The 22,651-nt window shown below is 45.0% G+C and overlaps 1 protein-coding gene across 4 annotated transcripts in view; it reads right to left on the bottom strand.

The window, feature by feature from the left end:
• The window catches only part of WWP2 (WW domain containing E3 ubiquitin protein ligase 2), a 178,285-nt gene extending 156,711 nt beyond the window's left edge, over positions 1 to 21,574 (bottom strand). The window contains exons 1-2 of one of the 4 annotated variants that reach the window (XM_063717117.1): positions 21,496 to 21,563; positions 7,647 to 7,699 (exon numbers count right to left, since the gene is read on the bottom strand). The gene's annotated coding sequence lies outside the window, so the exon portion shown is untranslated. 4 annotated transcript variants of the gene reach the window in all.
• Between the last annotated feature and the right edge of the window lie 1,077 nt (positions 21,575 to 22,651).

Genomic DNA, 22,651 nt, shown 5'->3' with positions numbered 1-22,651 from the left:
CCTGGAGTGCAGTGGCATGAACATGCTCAGTGCAGCCTTGAACTCCTAGACTCGAGCAATCCTCTCACCTTGGCCTCCTGAGTAGCTGGGACTATAGATGTGCCACCACAATCCTAATATTTTGTTGTTGTTTTTGTTGTTGTAGAGACAGGGTCTCACTACGTTGCCCAGACTAGTCTCAAACTCCTGGCTTCAAGCTATCTTTCTTCCGCAGCCTCCCAAAGTGCTGGGATTACAAGCATGAGCCACCAAGCCTGGCCAAAATTCCTGTTCTATTCAACATCATTAATACCTTCTGTCATTCTATTTGTATGTGACCTCTCTCCCTGACTTCCCATTTTCTTTTTTTTCTTCAATATTATTATTATTACTATTTAGACACAGGGTCTGGCTGTATTGCCCAGGCTAGAGTACAGTGGCTATTCACAGGCATAATCATGGCTCACGGCAGCCTCGAACTTCTGCACTCAAAGGATCTCCCTGCCTCAGCCTCCTGAGTAGCTGGAAATACAGGATCGGACCACCAAGCCCAGTGCCTGACTCATCTTAAAGAGCTGTTCAGCTTTAAAACATGGTTATTAACTCACCATATTACTCTAAGAATGAAAGCCCTTGGCCAGGCGTGGTGGCTCACACCTGTAATCCCAGCACTTTGGGAGGCCAACACAGGCAGATCACTTGAGGTCAGGAGTTCGAGACCAACCCGGCCAACATGATGAAACCCCATCTCTACTAAAAATACAAGAATTAGCCAGGCATGGTGGCACGCGCCTGTAATCCCAGCTATCCGGAGGCTGAGGCATGAGAATCGCTTGAACCTGGGAAGCAGAGGTTGGAGGGAGCTGAGATCACGCCACTGCACCCCAGCCTGGGGGAGAGAGTGAAACTCCATCTCAAAAAAAAAAAAAAAAAAAAAAAGGACAAAAGCCCTTTATATGAGAATTAAATATAGCTACAGGAGAGGGGCACAGTGGCTCACATCTGTAATCCCAGCACACTGGGAGGCTGAGGCAAGAGGATCATGTGAGCCCAGGAATTCAAGACCAGCCTGGGCAACATAGTGAGACCTCGGCTCTATTTTATAATTTAAATTTAAATTTAAATAAATGTAGCTACAGCTAAGTGACAGTGATTTTGACATTTTCCATAGCTAAAGTCAAACAATGTCATGCTTCAAGATTTTTAGCAAACTCGAACAGAATTCGTCTTATTTATGTAATATATCCAGTTTCCAAAAAGATTTAAAGTGGCTAGTTTTTCTAGACTAGTCTGTAATAAGCATTTTACTTCCAGTGGAAACCTCTGAAACGGTATTTAGCAAATGGAATACAATACCAAACTCTTCTTATCAAGAGCTCCAGAGAGACCTCCAGGTTACCAAATCCCATAGCGATTCTCCGTCTCCTCTTACATGACTGACCTATTGGCAACATCTGACACAACTGATCACCCTTTCGTTCTTTAACCGCTTTTTTCCCTCAGCTCTCGGGATACCAGTCCTGCCTCATCCTCCTCCTGCCCCACCTGAGCCTCCTTGGTTGGCTCCTGCCCCCTCCTCAACCTCAAGCAACCAATGTTCTACCTCTTCTCAGTTACCTCATCCTATCTCAGGCTTTGAATGCCATCCCTTCATTTGTTTGTTTGTTTGTTTGAGATTGAGTCTCGCTCTGTCACCCAGGCTGGAGTGCAGTGGTGCTATCCTGGCTCACTGTAACCTCTGCCTCCTGGGTTCAAGAGATTCTCCTGCCTCAGCCTCCCTAGTAGCTGGGATTACAGGCACCCGCTACCACGCCCAGTTAATTTTTGTATTTTTAGTAAAGACAGAGTTTCACCATGTTGGCCAGGCCGGTCTCGAACTCCTGACCTCAGGTGATCCACCGGCCTCAGCCTCCCAAAGTGCTGGGATTACAGGCATGAGCCACCGCGCCCGGCTCCGGAAATTTAATCTTAACAGTATTGAGAGGCGGGGCCTTGAAGAGGTGATTGGATCATGAGGGCAGATTGATGTTACTTCAGGGCTGGGGCCATTATCTCAAGAGCAGATTTGTTATGAAAGCAAGTTCAGCCCCTCACATTTCTCTCTAGCTCTCCTGCCTTTCCTTCCACTTGGGATGTGGAGTACAAAGGCCCTCGCCAGGATGTGGGCCCTCCACCTTAGACTTCCCAGACTCCAATACAAAGAATAAATCTCTTTTCTTTATAAATTACCTAGTCTCTTTATAACTTATCCCGTTTCTATTACCCATTTATGGAAACACAAAATGAGCTAAGACACCGTCTAACTCAGAGTAAAAGCCAGCGGGCGCGGTGGCTCACGCCTATAATCCCAGCACTTCGGGAGGCTGAGGCAAGTGGATCACCTTGTGCTCAGGAGTTCAAGCCCAGCCTGGGCAATATGGTCAAACTCCATCTCTCCAAAAAAATATAAAAATGAGCTGGGTGTGATGGCACATGCCTGTGGACCCAGCTAATCGGGATCACAGAGTTGGGAGGATCACTTGAGCCCAGGAGGTCAAGGCTGCAGTGAGCCATGATTGCGCCACCGTACTTCAGCCTGGGTGACACAGTGAGACCCTGTTTGAAAAACAAAAACAAACAAAAAAAGAGATTAAAAGCCAAAGACCTGCAAATGACCTTTGATGTCCTATGCAATACCTTCCCCCCATTTCCACACCCCTCTCTGACCTCACGGCCCACTTCCTGCTCCCCAATATCCCCTCACCCTCATCACGCTGTGACTACTGCCACACAGGCCTCCTCACTGTTCAACTATCCCTTGAACGTGCAGACAGACTCCCATCTCAGTTCTTTTTTTTTTTCCTTTTTTAAAGCCAAATTTAGCACTCGGGGGTTGTACACAAACTTTAGTGACACTAATGTTAATAAGTTCTGATAACCCACTACCATGGGACCAACCTGTTTTTTTGAGACAGGGTCTAGCCCCGTCGCCCAGGATGGAGTACAGTGACATGATCATAGCTCACTACAACCTTGACCTCCTGGGTTCCAGTGATCCTTCCGCCTCAGCCTCCTGAGTAGCTGGGACTACAGGCATGTGCCACCACATCCAGCTAATTTTTTTCCTTTTTTATTTATTTGTGTATTTATTTTTTGTAGAGATAGGATCTCACCATCTTGCCCAGGCCAGTCTTGAACTCCTGGCCTCAGGCAATCCTCCCAGCCCCACCTTCCAAAGTGCTGGGATTACAGGCATAAGCCATTTCACCAGGCCAAAAAGATGATGTTTTGACTCCCTCAGACTAAATTTGTCTTGGCAAAGCAGTAAAAAGATCAACTCTCTTTCCTACCCATCAGATTAGAAAGATATGAGAAGCCCGACAATTAGTGTTGGAGAGAAGTCTCACATGCCTGTGGAGGCAGCGCACATTAGATGGCAACTGACAACCTCCCGCAGAGTTAAAGACACGTAATTCTGGACCCACCAGGGTTTTACTCCCAGGCATTTGCAGAGGGAGAAATTCTCCAACACACACAGAAGAGGCCATGTTCAAGGATGCTCATCATAGCAGTATTTGTAATGGTAAAAAATTATAAATAACTTAAATACCCATCAGTGGGGGAATGGATAAATTGTGATATATTTCTAAAATGGAATGCTATATAGTACCTGAAATGTATGAATTTAATCCACATGTACAAATCCCAAACGATAATGCCAAGACGGGAAAAAAAAAAAAAGGCAAGTGGCAGCCTTAGTATGACGTCTTTGGTGTACACTTGAACTTACACAAAACAACTGTATACATTGTTGTTGTGGACACACAAATGTTTAAAAGTATAAAAGCATGATGGGAAGGAACCACACCAAGTTCAGAACAGAAGTTCCCTCTAGGGTAGGGGAGGAGGGAGCAGGGGAACCGGAGTGAGGAAGAGACCAAAGGAACCTCAACTGTATCTGCAACATTTTATCTTTCAAAGAAAAAAGTTCTGGAGCAAATATGGCAAAATGTTCATATTCATTAAATCCAGATGGTGGTTTTTATGACTGTTATCTTCATCTCTAACCATTTTATATGTTTGATCTCTTTCATAATTGAACAATAATTTTAAGGGGAAGCAAAAGATCGTATCTTGAATAATGCAGGAAAGATTGTAAATAATTATAAATTGAGCCTTGGGGCTTTTAGTTAACAGGGGGTTAAAGCACCAAAAGCTGGAAATCCATTATTTACAGACTTTAAAAATAAAAGAATATTTTAGAAATCTTTACTTCTATTGGGACTCTTTCTTTCCTAAGGCAACTCAACTAATGGTAGTTTTTAAACTATCTTGTTCTCCTCAACTGTAGCAGTTTTGAGCCTTTGGTCCTGACTCTTAGAGGATGAAACTCGAAGCCCATACATGGCCCGTTCAACGGGAGAAAGACCAAACTTTTTGATCTACACTTCAGGGCCGCAAAACTAAAACAATCAGATAAATTTTAAAGAAGGCTCAGAAGGAACAAAGCCAACTGGGAAGGCAGGAGAAACAGGGTAGATAACATCACCATGTTTTCTTTCTCCAGTGTCTTTTAAAATTGCAGTCCACTGCTTATTAACACTAATCCATGTTATTCTATAGAGCTTTGTCTGGAGTTCCAGATCTAATGAGCAAGATACCACCCTGACATTATATAATGTAGGCATTTGGAATTGTAAAACCTTTCCAATTGATGCATAAAGAAAAATAACCGGCCGGGGCCACGCACAGTGGCTCACGCCTATAATCCCAGCACTTCAGGAGGCCGAGGCAGGTGGATCACCTGAGGTCAGAAGTTTGAGACCAGCCTGGCCAACATGGCAAAACCCCATCTCTACTAAAAATATAACAAATTTGCCGGGCGTGATGGCGGGCGCCTGTAATCTCAGCTACTTGGGAGGCTGAGGCAGGAGAATTGCTTGAACCCAGGAAGTGGAGGTTGCAGTGAGCCAAGATTGCACCATTGCACTCCAGCCTGGGCAACAGAGCGAGACTCCATCTCAGAAAAATAAATAAATAAATAACCAGCCAGGTGTGATAGCTCACACCTGTAATCCCAGCACTTTGGGAGGCTCAGGCAGGCGGATCACTTGTGGGCAGGAGTTCAAGACCAGCCTGGCCAACATGGTGAGACCCCGTCTCTATGAAAAATACAAAAATTAGCCAGGAGTGGTGGCGCAACTATAATCCAGCTACTCGGGAGGCTGAGGCAGGAGAATCGCTTGAACCCGGGAGGCGGACGTTGCAGTGAGCCAAGATCGCGCCACTGCACTCCAGCCTGGGCAACAGAGCGAGACTCTGTCTCAAGAAAAATAACCGTAACTATAGAAAGGAACAGATCCCATCCCCATCAAAGTACTTTAGACCTCTTAGCTTTTGCCTCCCATCTTAGACAAGGTTCCTAATGCGTATTAGGTCCAAATCCCCACTATCCACTACAAGAAGCTTAGGAAACCTGAGGCCCAGACTTTACACTCTGTCTCAGCAACACAAACACACGACTCTGTACATGTACTCAAGTAATTTCTCCCCTGCTAATAGCCATGGAAAGTAATTGCATCCTAATCACTCCAAAACCCTGAGTGAGCATAAGCTTTGCTGGAAGAGGGAGAAGGGGGTCAATGTTTAAAATATAACTAAAGGTTACCAGATGAACAAAGTATTTCATTATTGAAGAAACTAATGGACTTATTGGGAGGGGGACGGGAAAGTCAAAATGTCCCCCTTTACTAAGTCTGGTAGATCTACTGAAATTTCTCAAAAAAAATATATATATATATATATATTTATAGTATAAGTATGTGTGTATGTATATATATATGTGTGTATGTATATCTATGTATATATGTGTGTGTGTGTGCGTGTGTGTGTGTATATATATATATTTGAGACAGGGTTTCACTCTGTCACCCCAAGCTGGAGTGCAGTGGCACAATCATGGCTCACTGCAGCCTCAACCTCCTGGGCTCAAGCAATCCTCTCACCTCAGCCTTCTAAAAGGCTGGGACTATAGGCACCAGCCACCAGACTCACCTAATTTTTTAAATTTTTTGTACAGATGAATGAAGTCCCTATGTTGTTCAGGCTGATCTGGAACTCTCGAGCTCAGGCGATCCTCCCACCTCAGCCTCCCAAAGTGATGGGATTACAAGCATGCGCCACCACACTTGGTCTCAAAAATATAAATAACATATTTATATATAATATAAATACAAACAACATATTTCCTCTGAACTTATCCTCTACATAAATCTTGACAAGCATTTTAAAAATAAAATACAAACTAATAGGGTAGAAACTATAAAAGTTGTATACCAAAGTATAATAAATAAAAAGATTTTTTTAAAAGAAAATATAGGCCGAGCGCGGTGGCTCACGCCTGTAATCCCAACACTTCGGGAGGCTGAGGCGGGTGAATTGCTTGAGATCAGGAGTTCGAGACCAGCCTGGCCAACAGGGTGAAACCCCATCTCTACTAAAAACACAAAAATTAGCTGGTCATGGTGGCAGGTGCCTGTAATCCCAGTTACTAAGGAGGCTGAGGCAGGAGAATTGCTTGAACCCAGGAGGCAGAGGTTGCAATGAGCCAAGACCGCACCACTGCACTCCAGCCTAGGTGACAGAGTAAGACTCTGTTTCAAAAAAAAAGAAAATATAAAAGTACATCACACATTAAGGAAAGTATTATTTCACAAAAAGTTTTACCAAATAAATACACATGTATATATAAAATATGTGCATATATGATATACACATATGTGTATATTGTATATACACATATGTGTATATTGTATATACACATATGTGTATATATAAATCCATATACTGTTTTAAGAGAAATATATATACATATATATATACACACACACACATATACTGTTTTAAGATATAAAATGTATGTCTTACTAAAGGTTGCAGTCAAAAAAGCTTGAGACTACTGGTCTACAACAATCCTATCTAAGGTAGGGTTTTAGATTAAACAAACACTACAGAACCCAACAAGCAAATACTACACTGGGGACTAACTTTATTCAGAGAAATGTCATCAGTTTATTATCATTATTTTATTATTTTTTTTTTTTTGAGACGGAATTTTGCTCTTGTTGCCCAGGCTGGAGTGCAATGGCACGATCTCAGCTCACCACAACCTCCACCTCCCAGGTTCAAGCAATTCTCCTGCCTCAGCCTCCAGAGTAGCTGGGATTACAGGCATGCACCACCACGCCTGGCTAATTTTTTGTATTTTTAGTAGAGACGGGGTTTCTCTATGTTGAGGCTGGTCTCGAACTCCTGACTTCAGTTGATCCGCCTGCCTCAGCCTCCCAAAGTGCTGGGGATTACAGGCGTGAGCCACCGCACCCGGCCTATTATAAGATAAGAAATTTCCCACATCTAGGTAAAACAATCTCTAGAGCTTAGATAAAAGGGATTCATTCATTTGACAAATATTTATTGAGCATCTATTATGTACTCTGCACTGGTTTTGGTGCTAGTGATATACTGGTGAATAAAACAGAAAGAAAAATCCTTCTTTACAAGATTCTCCTGGTAAAGAGTCAAGAAAGATCCCCTCCTAGCTCTAGTTGTGGGAAGTAACCATAGTGAAGTATGCCCAGTGCAATGGCCTACTCTCCAGGGAAAAAGACTTTACCAGAGCCTTATCCTACCTGGTGGAAGAGAATTCCCCTGACTCCAGCCCTCTTTAGCCTTTCTGTTTCATCTAAGGGGAGAAAAACAGTTAAATACAAGTGACAGTCATAGCCTGGGACACAGGCCCACTAAAAGACTAGGATTTGACCATGAGGCTATAGAATGCTTCCCCTCCCCCATACTTTGCTGTCACACCAACAGGGCTCCAGTACAATAACAGGGAATTAGGGCTGAAAGGCATACACGCTATTTAAGAAGGAGTTTTTAGGGAAAACCAAAGATCACAGGGGAGACAGAAACAAGGACACTAGAGGAATTTGAAGCCTCAGATACCTACAGTTACAGCAATCATTAAACACAGACCAACTCTTAGCCAGATTAACATGAAACGCCATACTAACAATACTAATGGCCTATTTACCTCATTTCCTATTACCTAATACATCATGTCCAGCTTTCTTTTTTAAACAAGAACTAGGGAGGGGTAAGGAAGAGGAGCTGATCAGCAGGAAGAAGGTCAATGTCTAGCTCTCAATGAAAAATTACAAAACACACTAAAAGGCAAGAAGAAACAGTGTGAAAAAGAAATAAAGCAAGCATCAGAACCCAACTCAGATAGGACACATTTTACAATAATCAAACAGGTAATGCAAAATAACTATGATTACTAGGTTCAGGGATCTAATGGAAACAGCAGACATCACACGAGAATAGATGGGCAATGTAAGGAGAGATAGAGAAACTGTAAGAGTCAACAGAAAATGCTAGAAATCATAAACACTGTAATAAAAGTGAAGAATGCCTTGATGGGCTCATCAGTAGACAGGACATGGCTAATGGGGTTTAAGATACCTTACCCCAAAACATGACACCTTGGCATTTAAGAAAGCAGGAAAAGCAGGAAGTCACTCTCAGCTTCCTCTCACCCTTCTCCCATAAAGCAGGTCATAAAGCCTATGAAAGATTTTCTGATCTTCCCTGAAACAGGTCATATGACCCTCCTTTGAGAGATGCCCTCCTTATACCCCAAGGAAAGGAATATCCTTCTCTGAAGACAAAAGGACACAGAGAAGAATTTGAACAAATAGGACTTGGTAAATTTCCCCCAGTGTATTACCAGTCAATCATACCCCTTTTGTCCAATCATATTTCTCCACGATTGTCCACTCTTCATCAAACCTAAACATAAATACACATTATCTGTTTCTCCAGGTCTTAGTCATGTTAATTTATATTATATAAATTTGCATGCTTTTCACTTTTTTTTTCTTTTTTTTTTTTTTTGAGACAGACTCTTGCTCTGTCACCCAGGCTGGAGTGCTGTGGCGTGATCTCAGCTCACTGCAACCTCCACCTCCCAGATTCAAGTGATTCTCATGCTTCAGCCTCCTGAGTAGCTAGGGTTACAGGCACATGCCTCCATGCCCAGCTAATTTTGGTATTTTTAGTAGAGATAGGATTTTACCAAGTTGGCCAGACTGGTCTTGAAATCCTAGGCTCAAGCGATCCTCCTGCCTTGGCCTCCCAAAGTGATGGGATTATAAACGTAAGCCACAGCACCTGGCCAAAATAGAAATTAAAAAGGCACAAACAGGAAGGTCTCACTGAGAAGGTGACATTTGAGCAAAGATCTGAAGAAGCTGAAGAAAGAAACTGAGAGTATCTGCAAAACATTCAGATAGATAAAAGGGTATGATGGCCAGCAGTGGTGGCTCATGCATGTAATCCCAGCACCTTAGGAGGCCAAGTCAGGTGGATCACTTGAGTCCAGGAGTTCGAGACCAGCCTGAACAATACGGCAAAACCTCGTCTCAACAAAAACCACAAAAATTAGCCATGGTGGCACATGCCTGTAGTCACAGTTACTCGGGAGGCTGAGGTGGGAGGATCGCTTGAGCCTGGGAGGTCGAGGATGCAGTGAGCTATGATCACGCCACTGCACTCCAGCATAGGTGACAGAGCAAGACCTTGTCTCAAAAAAAAATGCTGTTGAGATGACAGCATATCTGGGGATACAAGGAAGGAAAGGAGCCAATGTTGGGAAACATAAGACGGGAAGAATAACAATAAGATAACAAATGTAATTGAATGTGTAGAGTTAGGTTAAATTATCCTTAATGAAGGATCAAATGCCTTGGAGCAGTGGTTCTCCATCCTTTCTAGACACTGAATTATCTGGGGAGCATTAAAAAAAAAACAACACTGACCACCAAACCCTACCCTCAGAGATTCCCATTTAATTGGTCTGGGGTGGGCCAGGGACAGCTGTGTTATTTAAAAATTCCCCAAGTGATCCTAATATGAAGCTGGGTTGAGGACCACTGGTTTAGTGTTAACTAATTTGTTGAAACCTCAACTAATGTGACTGCACTAAAAGGAGTACTTTAGACCTCAGCTAATTTGGCTGAACTAAAAAAATGCAAAAAATTTGCATAGAAATTTATGCAAATGAAAAACTGGGGCAGCTGGGTGTAGTGGCTCATGCCTGTAATCCAAGCACTTTGGGAGGCTGATGTGGGCAGACTGCTTGAGCTCAGGAATTCGAGACCAGTCTAGGCAACATGGAGAAACCCCATTTCTACAAAAAATTAGTCAGACATGGTGGTGCATGCCTGTGGTCCCAGCTACTCAGGAGGCTGGGGTGGGAAATCACCGGAACCCAGGAGGTTGAGGCTGCAGTGAGCCGTAATCACTCCACTGCACTCCAGCTTGAGCAACAGAGGAAGACCCTGTTTCAAAAGAAAAAAAAAAAAAATGAGGCTGGGCGTGGTGGCTCATGCCTGTAATCCTAGCATTTTGGGAGGCCGAGGTGGGTGGACCACATGAGGTCAAGAGTTCAAGATCAGCCTGGCCAACATAGTGAAACCCAATCTCTACTAAAAATAAAAAAATTATCCGGGCGTGGTGGTGCATGCCTGTAATCCCAGCTACACGGGAGGCTGAGGCAGGAGAATCACTTGAACCTGGGAGGCAAAGGTTGCAGTGAGCCAAGATCGTGCCATTGCACTCCAGCCTGAGCGACAGCGTGAGACTCATCTCAAAAAAAAAAAAAAAAAAAAAGGAGCAATGTGTATCGAACAGAATACAATGAAGGAGCTCCCCGTCAGGACTGTTGCTAAGGAAACAAAGTAGTAGCGACACTAGCGTCTTCCTAGAGGCCAGTTCTTCCCTTAGCCTTCCAGGAGCTCTCAACACACACAGCAGACTACACATACATTTATCTCTGTTCCCTTCTCAAACTCCATCAAAATGACAGGAAAGCAATACAAAAAGGTGAAAACCCACAGAAAGAGGGAAAAAAACACAACGGAAATAGCAGCAAAAATTTGGAAAATGGTTCCAGTGTGTCGAAACTGAAACTTAGCTGCCCACGAGAGAGGTCAACAGAAGGCAAGCGGACTGGCAATGAAGAATTCCAGAAAGGGTCAATCACTGGTGGTGAGGCAGGAGGGAGGACTCGACTCAGGACCACACTGAAGACTGGCTGAAACAGGGAAGAGGCACCAAAAGCACCTCCCCACAAGACACACCCACCAGTGCCACGACAGTGTGCCAACGCCATGGTAATGCCCCAGAAGTTACCACCACTTTTCTAGAAATGTCTAATAGCCCACTCGTTAATTTGCATATAATTAAAACTGGGTATAAATATGACAGCAAAACTGCCCCTGAGCTGCTACTTGGGACACACTGCCTATAGCGTAGCCCTGCTCTGCAGGAGCAGTCACGGAGCTATAACTCTGCTGCCTCAATAAAGTTGTTTTCTTCTACTACCAGCTTGCCCTTGAATTGTTTCCAGGGCAAAGCCAAGAACCTACCCAGACTAACCCCCAGTTTTGGGGCTCACGTGCCCTGCATCAGTACTACCAGGTACCTCCGAAAGTAAGGGCAGAAGTGGGGCTAAAAACAGGAGGACTGGCAAAAGCCTATCTTGGGAACGATTAGAGTCTCAGAGTCCCCTCCCCACCCAGTTCAACCAAGCAGTTGCCCCTTCCTAATCCCAAGCACAGACTTCTAGTCCAGCACTTTGGGAGGCCGAGGCAGGTGGATCACCCAAGTTCGGGAGTTTGAGACCAGCCTGACCAACATGATGAAACCCTGTCTTTACTAAAAATACAAAATTAGCCAGGCGTGGTGGTGCACACCTGTAATCCCAGCTACTTGAGATAGGCTAAGGCAGGAGAATAGCTTGAACCCGGGAAATAGGTTGTGGTGAGCTAAGATCACACCATTACACTCCAGCCTGGGCAACAAGAGCAAGACTCCGTCTCAAAAAAAAAAAAAAAAAAAGACAAAAGATTTTTAGTTTCTCAATAGGTGAAACCAAACTCAAGACTTCAGGCACAGTTGACAACAGCGATAAGGCACCATATTGACCCAGCGAGACAGTGAAAGTCTACATTATAAACTCAAAAGGTCAATTTCCCCCACCCAACTCACTTTCCCGCACTTGGGTCCTAGCATACGTGGGTACTTCACACCTAAATGCCAACAACCATTGAGGAAGTCCTTGGCCAAAAAGCCAGATATAAAAACAAACAGAGAGAAAAAGAGAATTGTTTTTCAACAATTGACAAGCTGACCCTAAAGTAAGGAAATGCAAGGAACCAAAAATTGCCAAAACAATCTTGAAAAAGAACAAAGTTGGATGACTAACACTTTCCAATTTTAAAACTTACTACAAAGCTACAGTCCTTCAGGCTCAGTGGCTCATGCCTATAATCCCAGCACTTTAGGAGGCCCAGGCGGGTGGATCACTTGAGGTCAGGATTTCGAGACCAGCCTGGCCAGCATGGTGAAACCCCGTCTCTACTAAAAATATAAAAATTAGCCGGACATGGTGGCAGGCACCTGTAATCCCAGCTACTCAGGAGCTGAGGCAAGAGAATCACTTGAACCTGGGAGGTGGACGTTGCAGTGAGCCGAGATAGCACACTGCACTCCAGCCTGGGAGACACAGAGAGATTTCATCTCAAAAAGAAAAATAATAATTATTAAAGAACTTTTGACAGGAGAAAACAACCACACATCAGATTGAGTAAGTGGCAGCTCCTGCAATACCTGAAGCACCTGATCACTTTTAACACCCTACCTCAGCAACAACCTTTCAGACTTGTCAATCTTCTGGAGGCTAATAAGCTGAACCCCTCATTTGCCTTTGAGTGATCCAGAGCAAGTTACTTACTGAAAGGATGGAGAGGAAAAAGCAAACTCACTTTCTTCAGCTGCTATACTCTCACAACACACAATACTACCTTTTTTTTTTTTTTAATAGAGACAGGATTTCACTATACTGCCCAGGTTGATGTCAAACTCCTGGGCTCAAGTGATCCTCCTACCTCTGCCTCCCAAAGTGCTGAGATTACAGGTGTGAGTCACCGCGCCCAGCCCCACAGAATACTTCTGACACCAGATGTGTGGGAGCCCCATACACCAAGCAAGCAATCAATTCTGCAGCTGGCAGACACCAGCTGGGTGTCCTCTAATTCAGTTCCTACACTATCCACCTGGAAGTAGCATCAGATCCCACAGGTTTAGTTCCCCAAGACTGCCCCTGACTTGAGACGTCAATTGCAAGCTCCAGGTTGTTTTACCCGTGCTTCTGACCGACTGGCTGTAAATCGAGGTTCTTAGGATTCATAAATTTGCTAGAGCAACTCACAGGACTCAAGGAAACACTTTATTTGCATTTACTGATTTATTATAAAGGATATTATGAAGGATACAAATGAAGAGACGCTAGGGCGAGGCATGTGAGAAGGGGCGCAGAGCCTCCAAGCCCTCCCTGAGGGTGCCATCCTCCAAGAACCTCCACGTGTTCAGCCATCCAGAAGCTCCCCAAACCCAGTCCTTCAGGGTTTTTATGGACACTTCATTATGCAGGCATGATCAATTAAGTCACTGCCACTGCAGATCAAGTCAACCTTCAGTCCCTCTCCCTGTCCCAGAGGCTGGGTGTGGGACTAAAAGCGCCAACCCTCTAACCACAAGGCTAGTTTCCCTGGCCACTGGCCCCCAAATCCTGAGACTATCCAGGAGTCCCCAACCAAAGGTCAATTATTAGCACACAAAAAGACACTGACCAGGTGTGGTGGCTCACACCTGTAATCTCAGCCCTTTGGGAGGCCAAGGCAGACAGATCACCTGAGCTCAGGAGTTCGAGACCACCCTGGCCAACATGGCGAAATCCCATCTCTACTAAAAATACAAAAATTAGCTGGGTATGGTGGCATGTGCCTGTAGCCCCAGCTACTTGGGAGGCTGAGGCACGGGAATCGCCTAGAGGCTGCAGCGAGCTGAGATTATGCCACTGCACTCTAGCCTGGGTGACACAGCGAGATTCTATCTCAAAAAAAAAAAAAAAAGACACTGATCACTTGGGAGATTTCAATGATTTTAGGAGTTATAGGGCAGGAGATGGGAGGAAGACTAAATATGTATTTCACAAAATCATACCTACCCTCTCTAAATCTCAGTTTTCTCATCTGTGAAATGAACCCAATAATAGTACTTACTTTATAAGATTATTGTACTGACTACATGAATTCAGGTAAAGCAGAGGACACACAGTAAGAGCTCTTCAAATATCAACTACAAATGAAACCACTTCTCGATACCAAAATTCTTGGCTCTGGCATTACAAGCACCTCAATTCCTAAAATTCTTGACTCAGCTTTGAGTCGAGAAACCAGTGAACACTGATCTTGAGATGAAAAGACCTGTGTAGAAGGAGCCAGGGAAAAGCAGAAATTACTCACCAGTATCAAGATTTTATTTCTTGTTTTAAAAATTTTTTTTCAATATAATCCATGGGTTCACAAAGATTTTATTTCTAATTAACCAGCTGTAGAAACAGGCAGAGCTTATTTCTAACTAGAGATCAACCTTGCACCCACTTCTTTTTTTTTTTTTTTTTTTTTTTTTGAGATGGAGTCTTGCTCTGTCACCCAGGCTGGAGTGCAGTGGTGCAATCTTGGCTCACTGCAAACCTCCACCTCCCGGGTTCAAGCAATTCTCTTGCCTCAGCCTTCCGAGTAGCTGGGATTACAAGTGCCTGCCACCATGCCCAGCTAGTTTTTTGTATTTTTAGGAGAGATGGGTTTTACCGTGTTAGCCAGGATGGTCTCAATCTCCTGACCTCATGATCCACCCGCCTCGGCCTCCCAAAGTGCTGGGATTACAGGCGTGAGCCACTGTGCCCAGCCTGCACTCATTTCTTGAAAGATACGCAAGGAAAAGCTCTGTCCAAAAGATTCTCCTTTTCTTCACAGGCTCATGCTGCTCCAACACTAATGCTTCTTTCTTGGCCTCCTTCCTCTGTCCAGCATTGAGTTACTACCTTCCATTCTCCAAAGGCCCATATTGAAAAACAATCAAACAGAATCAACTTTGCCAAATGACATCCTTACAAAGACTAAGCACGGAAAACAAAGAAAACGGGAGGGAGCAGGGAGGTACACTATTGGAAGCCCCGTGGAATTACAGGCTAAGAATAAAAGAGGCCTACTGGAAAGCAGATCTGAAGACAAAACAAGAAGCAAAGGCATGAGTGACTTGAGGAAGAGGACGGGCCCTAGGTCAGGACTGCCATGTCTTGGTACTTGTTATTTTTTATTTATTTAATTATTTTTGAGATGGAGTTTTACTCTTGTTGCCCAGGCTGGAGGGCAGTGACGCAATCTCGGCTCACTGCAACCTCCGTCTCCTGGGTTCAAGCGATTCTCCTGCCTCAGGCTCCCAAGTAGCTGGGATTACAGGTGTCTGCCACCACGCCTAGCTAATTTTTTATATTTTTAGTAGAGACAGGGTTTCACCATGTTGGCCAGGCTGGTCTTAAACTCCTGACTTCAGGTGATCTACCCACCTCGGCCTCCTAAAGTGCTGGGATTATAGGTGTGAGCCACCATGCCTGGCTGGTATTTTCCTAATAGTTATTATTAGTAGTAATGATTTAAATCACTGAATTTTTGCTATAAACTGTGGTGGGGTGAAAAACAGGGAACTGCAACCTTCTAAAAAGATTTTGGTTAGAATCTAACCTGTCCCATCATCCAGGGGAAACATCTTCCCTTTTGTTCCCATCTCTCAGAAATTCCAGAGCCCTAGCCAGGTGTGGTGGCTCACACCTGTAATCCCAAACACTTTGGGAGGCTGAGGCAGGAGGATCACTTGAGCCCAGGAGTTCAAGACCAGTCTGAGTAACATAGTGGGACCCCATCTCTACAAAAAAGTTAAAAATTAGCTAGGCGTGGTGGCACATGCCTACAGTCTCAGCTACTTGGAAGGCTAAGATGGGAGGATCATTTGAGCTCAAAAGGTTGCAGCTGCAGTGAGCCATAATCATGCCACTGTACTTCAGCCTGGGTGACAGAATGAGACCTTGTCTCAAAAGCAAAACAAATAACGAAGAAAGAAAAGAAATTTCAGAGTCCATAATATGGTGTCCTAATAAGATAAGTAAGCAACAAAGAGGAAGGGGCCTCAGGTAGGAGAAAACCACGGACAGTTGTTCTGAGAAATGATTAATCACAAACAGCCCTCAGACGCATCGATCCCCACATAGCCCCCTCCAGCATGACCCTGTAAAACTTCCCTCCATCTCCTGCCTCTTTGCAGACAGCCCCTTCTCTGCTGTACTGCCCATTGCTTTCTTGCAACGTGTTTTCACTTTAATAAATCTGCCTTTCTTTACCTGGTAAATTCCCTTTCTGCCTGTGACACATAATAGTCCTAAGGGACTCAAAGTCGCTCAAAAGCAACTCACTGATTTGATTCCAAAGGGAGTTTATGTTTATACAGCCACTCCACCCATCTCACTAATGGTAAGTGGTAGAAGGACCAGATCTGGCCTCTGAAGACCAAGATTCAAATGGCCATCTCTTTCATTTCTTAGCTATCTGACCTTGTGAGGGTCACTTTACCTCAACAAGGTTAAATGTATAAAATGGTGGGATGTCTGACAAACAACATGCATTCAATACATGTTTGAAAAAACCAATACATATTTTAAACATAAAAAGCCTATTATCCATCCATCCTGGAGGCCTAAACTGGATGCCAACCCAGGAAGCCAGACTAATTCCAGAAATTGGCACTCAAATTGATTTCAGGGGTGCTATAAAGATGCACAGTTGGAAGAGTAGCCTCGTTAAGAAAAAAGAAACCCATTAGCTTGTGGTTTTCAAAAAAATTAAAAAAAAAAAACAAAAAAACCCTATTCCAGCACTTTGGGAGGCTGAGGCAGGCAGATCACTTGAGGTCAGGATTTTGAGGCTAGCCTGGCCAACCTGGTGAAACCCCATCTCTACTAAAAACACAAAAATTAGTTGGACATAGTGGCAGATGCCTGTAATCCCAGTTACTCGGGAGGCTGAGGCAGGAGAGTCACTTGAACCTGGGAGGCGAAGGTTGCAGTGAGCCAAGATCGTACCACTGCACTCCAGCCTGGGCAACAGAACAAGACTCCAAAAATAATAAAATAAAATACAGGATCCCTAGAAAAGCCTCTCTCTGAAGGTGATGGCTCAGTAAAGATCTGAGGAGGTAAGAGAAGGAAGGGGCCGTGTGGCTGAATAGGGGCGAAGGGGTCCAGGCAGAGTTCAAAAGCCCCAAAGAAGGAGTACCACTGGCAGGTTTTGGGGCCCGTCAGGAGGCCAGTGTGGCTGGAGAGGACTGAGTAAGCAGGAGTGGAGAGAGGAGGTCAGGTGGTGGCAGGTGTGGGAGGAGAAATCAGGTCGTGGAAGGCTTGCAGGCCATTGTAGGGTATTGGTTTTCACTCCGGTTAAGCTGGGACAATTGGAGGGTTTGAGCTGGGCAGTGGGGTGGACAGGATCCACCCTGCCTTTTAACAGACTTGCCCTGGGTCCTGTGTGGAGAAAGTGAAGGCCAGCCAGGGTGGAAGAGGGAGACAAGTTAGGAGGCTGTTGCCATCATCCAGGGGAAAGATGCATCCAGGGTGTACTCTGAAGTACAGCCAGTAGGCTTTGTGGACGAGCTGAGTTGGATGTGGGGTGTGAGAGGAAGAGACGAGTCAAGGGTGACTCCAAGGTCTTTGGCTTGAACAACTGGAGGAATGGAGTTGTTATTAACTGAGATGGGGAAGGCTGTCTGAGGGGCAGGGGTGGGGCTCAATTTTGTTGATGTTGATTATAAAATGCCTGATAGGAATCCACGTGAAGATATTGTGGGCAATTAGATCTAGAAGTCTGGAGACAGGCCTAGGCTAGACATACACATATGGAAGCTGTTAGCATGTGGATAGTATTTAGAGTTAAGAGACTGAGCCAGGTGCAATGGTTCATGCCTGTAATCTCAGCAGTTTGGGAGGCCGAGGCAGGAGGATGGCTTGAGGCCAAGTGTTCAAGACCAGCCTGGGTAAAAGTAAGACCCGCCCCCCCCAACTCCCCACCTCTCCAAAAGCAAGACAGAGTCTCGCTTTGTCACTTAGGCTGGAGTGCAGTGGTGCGATCTTGGTTCACTGCAACCTCCATCTCCCGAGCTCGAGCAATTCTCGCGCCTCAGCCTCCCGAGTAGCTGGAATTAGACGCATGTGCCACCAAGCCCAGCTAATTTTTGTATTTTGGGTAGAGATGGGGTTTCACCATGTTGGTCAGGCTGGTCTTGAAATCCTGACCTCAAGTGATCCGCCCGTCTCAGCCTCCAAAAGTGCTGGAATTACAGGCGTGAGCCACCGCACCTGGCCAGGATCCTATTTAAACTGCAACCTACATCCCTCTTCCTTGCTTTATTACAACGTAATACATATTATACTTAGTTATCAATGTGCCCTTCTCTAATAAAATTGAAGATCCACAAGGGTGGGGATCCTTACCTTTCTTGTACTGCTATATTCCTGGCATTCAGAACAGGTTTGTCCAATAGAAATAAGATGGGAGCCACAAGTGCAAGCCACATTTATAATTTTTTATTTTTCTAGGAAATACATTTTAAAAAGAAAAAAGTGCTGGGTTTCAAGTCAAGGTTAAGTGGGGAAAAAAAGACAAAAAGGTGAAACTTTTTTTCTTTTTCTTTTTCTTTTTTTTGAGACAGGGTCTCACTCTGTCACCTAGGCTAGAGTGCAGTGAGTGGCATGATCACAACTCACTGCAGCCTCCACCTCCCCAGGCTTGGGTGATCCTCCCACCTCAGCCTCCTGAGTAGCCAGCCAGGTGGGCGCCACTGCACCTGGCTAATTTTTGTATTTTTTGTAGAGTCAGAGTTTCACCATGTTGCCCAGGCTGGTCCCAAATTCCTGGGCTCAAGCAATCTATCCACCTTGGCCTCCCAAAGTGCTGGAATTACAGGCATGAGCCACCATGTCCAACCAACTATTCATAATTATGTTGTATTTAACCTAATAAATCCAAAATGTTATCATACATGTTTATACATTATATTATATGATCGTTTACTATAACATAAAAAGTATCAATGAGACATTTTAACTTCATGCTAAGTCTTCAAAACCCAGAAAGTATTTTATGCTCACAGCATACATAGCTCCAGTGCTCAACAGCCCCATGTGGCTAGTGTACACCATACCAGACTCTCCAACAATGCCTGGCAAAGACAGAATGGGTACTTATAAATATCCATTGAATGAAAGAATGTTTTCCCAGGAAGAGGAAGCTACGGTAGAGTACAGCGTTTTCTAAACTTCATTTACTCACATTCTACATTCACAACTTTTTCTGTGTGATCTTTTTCCTTAAAATGTCACAGTTTTTATTCCTGAAAAATTATGTAAAAATAAAACTTTCAGTTGGGCATGGTGGCTTATGCCTGTAATTGCAACACTTTGAGAGGCCGAGGTGGGAGGATCGCTTGAGCCCAAGAGTTTGAAAACAGCCTGGGTAACAGCAAAACCCGTCTCTACAAAAATTAGCCAGGCAAAGTGGCACCCACCTGTAGTCCCAGCTGTTTGGGAGGCAGACATGGGAGGATCACCTGAGCCCGGGTAGGTCAAGGTTACAGTGAGCCGTGATCATGCCACTGCACTCCAGCCTGGGCAACAGAGTGAGATCCTGTCTCAAAATAAAATAAAAATAAAATTTTCTATTGTGTCAATAAATGAAAAACAATGGATCTAAGGATTAAGGGCCTGGGCTTGAGTCCCTACTCATTTACTAGCTCTGGAATCTAAAGTAAGGACTTCATTAAGCCTCAGTCTCTTCATGTGATATAGGGACAATACTGACCATCCCAATTTCAAAGGGAAGGTTAAGTGAGATGTTGGTATACACTCTTTGTAAATGGGAAAGTAATCATGAAGTGAAAGAGACTGAGAAGCCAATCCAAGCCTTTCTGTCGAGCCTATTTTCATATGGACCAATGACACAAATAATCACAAGCTTCTCTGACAAGAAAAAGAGTAGAAGACTTGGGTTCAAATCCCTTGTCACCACTTACACCGGTGTGAGTTTTAGAAATGCATTTATTCACCAAATATTTATCAAGTGCCCACAACATGCCAGGCACTGGGCTAGTAGCCAAATAAAATACGAAACCTGCCCTTGAAGGATTTGCAGTCTAGCAGGAAGAAAAGAGGCCAGCAAACAAGAAAGAGCAATAAATTGTTTTAAAAAATCAAGTCGTCTCTCTTAAGTCTGTTTGTTCCCTGTGAAATGAGAATACACCTTCCCAACCTCACTCATAGGTGCTGCTACAAAAACTAATTTTTAAATGTTTGTCAAATAACTCCAAAAACTTGAACTCATAATACATTAGGAAAGTACTTTTTCCTACTTGTAACCCAAAACGACGCTGGCTGCTGTGAATGTCCAGTTTGAACATTCGTTCCAGTTACACCGCACTCATGAAACTCCTTTCGCTTCTGCAAATTTTAGTAAACGTGAGAAACAGGAGGATGAACAGGCTTTAACACAAGTATTCAATCTCAAAATCATGATCCAGGTCACAGTTCTAAGGAACATAACACAGACATCTCAGTCACCCTACCCAGTAACAGTTCGTCAAGATAAGAAGTCACAAGATAAGCTAAGGGAAACTGAATAATTTAAACGGAAGAAAGAGAAAAGTCATAAAGCAGTCTAGGTAGACACTTCTCTGTCCAAGATTTCAGCAGTCACTATGTTGCTGAGGTAACGCTCGGCTAGGTCAACAGTGTAAGCTAAAAGCCATTTTATGGGCAGAGCAAAGTGCCCACACTTATTTTTTTAATTTATTTTCTTTTTTTGTTTTTTAAAGCCTCGATGATGGCCCGTTCAGGGAAAATCTCAAAGAAAAATGAGCTGAAGGGCTAGGCTCCCAAGAAGTGGGAACCCTACCCACGCAGGACTAAGTGGGCGCGAGGGAAGCAAGACGATCAAGATTATGTGATCCCTCCTGAAGTTTAAAAACTGAATGGGACCGTCATCAAAGTCTCGGGTAGCAATCATTTCCAAAGAGGGAGGAAGGGAGAGACTCTCAGAGGAGGTCCAGGCAGCATCTTCTTCCCTCTGGCTCCAAGCCATAAACCCATTTTCAGGCACCCCCTTCCAGCTCAGTTCCAAGTCGCCCCTTCCCCTGGTCCCGATCCCTCCACAAAGATCGCTCCTCTCCATGCCTGGGCACCTAAGCTCCTCTCCCCTTCCGGGAGGACTCGCTCCAGCTGCACCCTTGGCGGCCGGGGCGCCCATTTCGGAGCAGCCCCCGCGCGGGCCGCGGCGCGCCCACCCAGCTCGGGCGGGAGCCGGGACACCCCTCCTCGGAGGCCGGAACCGCCGCGCCAGGCCCCTCCCACAGGAAGCCGCCGCCCCCCGGCGCCCGGGCCGCGCCGCCCCCGGCCCACCCCGCGCCGCCCGCCGCCCCCGGCCCGCCCCGCGCAGGCAGCCAGCCCGCCGCGCCCCCCGCGCCAGCGCTCGCTACCTGCCGTGGCCACAGAAGCGGCGCCGAACTCCTCTCCTACTTCCGCCTTCCACCGCCCGCACTCGGACCGGGTCACGTGACCGCGCGCGGTCACCTGACCCGGAAGAGGCTGGCCAGGCTCGCAGGTGCGGGCCACCTAGGCCTGGCCTGGGCACCTCTGGCCTCGAAGAGGCCTTTTTATCGTCTCTGTATTTGAAAGTGGAAGGGCTTTCTGCTCACCGGATGGTCCCAGGCAGTCATATAAATTGAGGGCTCACTGAATGCCATCTACTGTGCCCATCAACCTTATGGAGGCAGGGACAGGTACGAGCCCCATTTTACAGGTGAAACGAGACCTTCAGTCTATTAAGTTAGCAAATACTTAATTGAGCTCCTTTAGTAGGGTTGCCAGATAAAGTACAGGACACCCACTTAAATTTGAATTTCAGATAAACAACAGTGTAATATGTATGTCCCAAATACAGAATGGGACATATTTATACTAAAAAAGTATTTGTTGATTATCTGAAGATCAAATTGAATTGAGTATCTGTATTTCCATTTCCTGGCAACCTTACGCCTATTGTGTGCCAGGCACTGTTCTAAGATCCAGGACCACAAACATCTCAGCCTTTGTGGGGCATCTGTCCTTGTGACATGAAGCAAAAGTACAAAAGCTTAAAAACTGCTGCTTGGCTCCATAAAACGCCTCTCCACACTAATCCAATCGCATTCCCTTAATCTACAACTACAGGGCACAGAGAACTTAATGAATTATAATCCAGGTAGGTAGGTAGGTAGGTGGATAGATAGATGATTTTTTTTTTTTTTTTTTTTGAGATGGAGCCTCGCTCTGTCACCCGGGCTGGAGTGCAGTGGTGCATCTCAGCTGACTGCAACCTCCGTCTCCCCAGTTCATGTGATTCTCCTGCCTCAGCCTCCCGAGTAGCTGGGATTACAGGCGTGCACCACCACGCCTGGCTAATTTTTGCATTTTTAGCAGAGACAGGGTTTCCCCATGTTGACCAGTCTGGTCTGGAACACCTGACTTCAAATGATCCACCCACCTTGGCTTCCCAAAGTGCTGGGATTACAGGCATGAACCACCGCACCCGGCAGAGAAATATTTTTTTTAAGAGATGAGTCTGGATAGTTTGCTTCGGCTGGGCTCAAACTC

This window comes from Pongo abelii, chromosome 18 (genome assembly GCF_028885655.2).
Source record: "Pongo abelii isolate AG06213 chromosome 18, NHGRI_mPonAbe1-v2.0_pri, whole genome shotgun sequence".
NCBI classification, from domain to species: domain Eukaryota; kingdom Metazoa; phylum Chordata; class Mammalia; order Primates; family Hominidae; genus Pongo; species Pongo abelii.
The sequence above is the reverse complement of the archived record's forward strand: the minus strand, read 5'-3'. Positions and strand labels throughout refer to the sequence as shown.